The 4,575-nt window shown below is 41.5% G+C and overlaps 1 protein-coding gene across 2 annotated transcripts in view; it reads right to left on the bottom strand.

The window, feature by feature from the left end:
* LOC102301614 (ras-specific guanine nucleotide-releasing factor RalGPS1) overlaps positions 1 to 3,980 on the bottom strand; it is a 91,915-nt gene extending 87,935 nt beyond the window's left edge. The window contains exons 1-2 of one of the 2 annotated variants that reach the window (XM_005947899.3): positions 3,902 to 3,980; positions 3,600 to 3,799 (exon numbers count right to left, since the gene is read on the bottom strand). The gene's annotated coding sequence lies outside the window, so the exon portion shown is untranslated. Of the gene's footprint in view, positions 1 to 3,599; positions 3,800 to 3,897 lie in introns of both variants that reach the window. The other variant, XM_005947898.3, reaches the window with a different exon arrangement.
* Between the last annotated feature and the right edge of the window lie 595 nt (positions 3,981 to 4,575).

Raw genomic sequence — 4,575 nt, 5'->3', positions numbered from 1 at the left:
TTGGGCATCTTTCTTCGCCTTTAGACAATAATTCTGATGGCAAGAGAGCCAAACGGGACAGGCAAGAAAAAAAAAAAAAAAAAAAGGAGCACAAACAAGGACTTCAGTCTTCTCCTCATTTAGTTGAAGAAAGTTTCCAGCCATCCAACCTCTAATGGAGTCTATGCACCTATGAAAAATCTGTAGCTTGGAAACATCTTGGGGCTCAAAGGAGATATATAACTGAATATCATCTGCATAGCAGTGATACGAAATGTCCTTAAAAGTGCTCAATATGTGCTGAAGAGGAAGTAAATACAACAAAAACAATAAAAGCCCCAAAACAGAACCTTGAGGCACACCATAGGCAAGAAAAATAGAAGATGAACTGTACTTAGAGGTAGCCACAGAAAAGGATCGTTCATGCAAATAAGATTCAAACCAGTCCAAAGCAGCCCCTGATATACCCACCCAGTGTCTCAGCCTATCTAGAAGAATATGATGTTCCACAGTATCAAAGGCGGAGGTCAGGTCCAACATCAACAAAACGGAGCATTCTCCTGCATCACATCTCATCAAAATGTCATTGGAGACTCTAAGAAGTGCAGTTTCAGTAGAGTGAGCTCTACGAAAGCCAGATTGGAATTTATCCAGAATGCTGTATTCATCTAAAACAGCTATAAGGTGCTTATCCACAACCTTTTCTAAAATCTTAGCAATGAACGATAATTTTGAATTTGGTCTGTAGCTACAGAGAATAGAAGCGTCAAGCTTGGTGTTTTTTTTAACCGTCGGTGAATAACAGCATTCTTACAATAAACAGGGACCTGACCAGAAATCAGTGAGGTATTGATAATTGTAAGCACACAGTGACCAATAGACTGAAAGACATTTTTAAACAAAGATCCAGGTAAAATATCAAGAGAGCAGGAGGATACTCTCATCGAATCAACTAACTTGACCAGCTCTGGTAAGGACACAGGTAAAAATCTTTCTAAAATTACAGGCCTAGCTTGAGTTGGAGCTGACAACAGAGACACAGAAGGAGAGATTCCTCACATTACTGACTTTTTCAACGAAGAAAGAAAGAAATTTTTCAAAATCTTCATTTAATGAAATTGGGACGGCAGATGGAGCAGGAGCAACAATATCACTAATAGTGTCTAATAGTACCTTGGGGTTACCTCTGCTCTTAGACACAAAGTCTGAACTTAGTTCGCATCTCGAACTGAAGTGTTAAAAGAGACTAAAAGGTCCCTTAAATGAAGGAGATAGACATGCAAATGAGTTTTCCTCCATAAACGCTCAACCTTACGGCACCAACACTTTAAGAAGCGAATGCTGTCATTTATCCAGGGGGACGACTTTGAAACTGGAGCTAGTCTAGTTTTGACAGGACAAACATTGTCTAAAATAAAAAGAGAATGATTATTAAAAAGATTTCTTAAAAGATGAATATCGTTATAAGGAGATAAAACTAAATTAAAAGTAACGGAAAATTTAACAGCAGTAGAGGAATTTAAGATGCGAGAGCTAACCACATGTTGAACAGTAGAGAGGGACAGATGAAAAGACAGGTTAAAAAGAATACAACAATGGTCCGAAATAAAAATGTCACCAGTACAAATAAACTCAACGTTTAAACCTAAAGTAAAAACAAGGTTCACTGTGTGTCCTTTGGTGTGTGTGGGACCAGAGACATGCTGTGTAAAATGAATAGAATGCATGACGTTAAGGAAACCTCTGGCAAAGAGCTCAGGAGAACCATCTGTTAAACTCCTGAAGTTCACAGATAACGCCATCATCATCAGACCAATGTCTGATCCAGAACAATGACAAATCAGCGTATAGATGGGAGGTAGATGGGAGGTGGATCAGCTGGTCCACTGGTGCCGTCAGAACCATCTGGGGCTGAACCCACTCAAGACAGTAGAAATGATGGTGGACTCTGAGAACCCCCTACCTACAGTGCTGTTTACCAAACCTAGCCGCTGCAGAGACAGTTTGTTCCTCTACTCTGATAAACACTGTTAAATAACCCACTATAATATCTTTCAAGGTCAGATCAGATATCCTGTCTTCCTTCTTATCCTGTCTTCCTTCTCTCACCCCAACCGTTCGCAGCAGATGGCCGCCCCTCCCTGAGCCTGGTTCTGCCGGAGGTTTCTTCCTGTTAAAAGGGAGTTTTTCCTTCCCACTGTCGCCAAAGTGCTTGCTCATAGGGGGTCATATGATTGTTGGGTTTTTCTCTGTATCTATGAAGCGCCTTGAGGCGACTTTTGTTGTGATTTGGCGCCATATAAATTAAATTCAATTGAATTGAAATAGATCAGACCAGGCCCCCTTCTTGCACTCCTCCATGGTTGAGGTCTGATGCCCGTTGTTACCACTTTAGGTAGTGGACAGGGGTCAGCATGGGTCTGTGCCTATGCAACCCCAGACACAATAAACTGCAATACACCATGTATTCTCACATTTTTCTGTCAGAACCAGTATAAACCTTTTCAGCAGTTTGATCTCCATGACTGTGTTCTTGGATCACCACTGTTCCTTTCTTGTACCACTTTTGATAACCACAGATACAGACTACTGCAGACTGGAAACACACACAGTGAGCTGCAGTTTTAGAGATGCTCTAACCCATTCCTCTAGCCATCATAATTTAGCCCTTGGCATACTCCTTCAAAACCTTATGGTTGCCCATTTTTCCTGCTTCTGATACATCAATGTTGACGGCAAAACATTCACTTGTTTCCTAATATACCCCACCCACTAACAAGTGCCATAATGAATAGATTATTACACTGATAATGTTATTCAAGTATTTATTTATATAGATAGAATTCATGTGTTTATACTATGGGAAGACAGCAGATTATTTCACTAAATAGTCTCAAAACATGCACAGGGTGTGAGCATGTCAGTATTATGGGACAGTTTAAGGTCACTGCAATAGAAGTGTTTGTTTCCACTAATTAAACCAAAATGGCATTCAATTGGTCACCTCACTCACCTCAGCTGGACTCCAACAGAAAGTCAGAGTAAAGAAGGAACGTCATTTAAAATATCAAAGCAAGTATCAGATTTTTTGTATTGCACTATACTACTGTAATAATAGCGCAGTTAGCCTGTGTGTGTGTGTGTGTGTGTGTGTGTGTGTGTGTGTGTGTGTGTGTGTGTGTGTGTGTGTGTGTGTGTGTGTGTGTGTCTGTCGACAATGTTGTCTCTATTGTATATGCTGCCACGTCCCTACATATGACCCTGCAGAGGCAGGGGTGGGGGTAGTGACGAGTTAGTTTCTTAGAGGGGGGGGGCATTTTGTGCTTTAGGCCAGTTCAACACTGAAGCGAGCACTTTACCACACAGACATCTTTTGGCAGCTGAAATACATGTAAAAAGCCTCAAAGAGACACACATCCACGCGCCTGTACAGAAAAGATGCGCATCGCAAGCATGTTTGCGGGTGTCCGCAGGCGGCGTCTTGTGACAGCGACGTCGTACGCCGCGGCTGTTCTAGTAGCCTATTTATTAAGCGCGCACTGCCAGGCCTGCTGCCAAGTCTGTATCAACCTCTTCCCAACGATAAGAGAAAAGCATACAAACACATCTGTTGTGCCTACCTTTCCATGGCACAGTCCCTCCCTCCTCCTGCTGCTGTAAAAACAAAGACGACAATATGAGCCCACATTAAAACAACCCCCGAAGCTGCAGCTCATTAAAATCCAAACGGTGTTTTCCAAGCGGTGTCCAGGAGGGTTACTCCTCCTTTAAGCCGAACATGAAGCCAAGGTCGCAACGTGTGGTCCGCGCGATCCACAAGCTGCAAGGGATACATTAGACGAAATCATTCAAATATGGCAGTGACGTGCCAAATTTTCCCCAAAATTTTAAAAAAAAAAAGTGAAAATGAATAAATACCGACAGCAGGAAGTGACAGGTAGGCGCATTCATCTTGATAGCCAGGTGTATTGCCTAATAGTGTGCTTGGCTTCACAGAGAGCTCCCGCCTCTAAGAGCAACGGACCAATCAGGGAACGGATCAAAGACAGCGTCCTTAAGACGCAGGTGCATCTATGTTGCCTTCAACAGCAGTATATAAGCTCGTACATTATACTCCTTTTATACCCGATTCAGGGGTTTATAAGAAATACAATCATGGGAGTAATTTGTAGTGTTTTTGGTGGTGATTTTGTGCAAGACATAGCGAACTAGTCTGCACCATACTGAGAGTCATGGAGCCAGCGAGGAAGAGAAGACACTCTAATGTCTAATTATCTTCTCTATTATCTCTCTGGTTGTGTAACCCAAAGAAAGTTTGATAAAGCAGAATGAGAGCAGCTAGGCTCTTTTAAGCCTATAGAATAGAATAGAATAGAATTCAACTTTATTGTCATTGCACATGTCACAGGTACAAGGCAACGAAATGCAGTTTGCATCCATCCAGAAGTGCTTTAGCCATAATATAGATATATTACAAAATATATATTAGCAATAATATAGATTTGTAGATATATTACACAAATGGGTCTGTTATAGGTATAAGGGTACAAAATATGGGTCTACTATGGGTATGTTACAATGTACACGGTATGAAGG

Source organism: Haplochromis burtoni, unplaced genomic scaffold (assembly GCF_018398535.1).
Source record: "Haplochromis burtoni strain Fernald_Lab_line unplaced genomic scaffold, NCSU_Asbu1 Contig_548, whole genome shotgun sequence".
NCBI classification, from domain to species: domain Eukaryota; kingdom Metazoa; phylum Chordata; class Actinopteri; order Cichliformes; family Cichlidae; genus Haplochromis; species Haplochromis burtoni.
The sequence above is the reverse complement of the archived record's forward strand: the minus strand, read 5'-3'. Positions and strand labels throughout refer to the sequence as shown.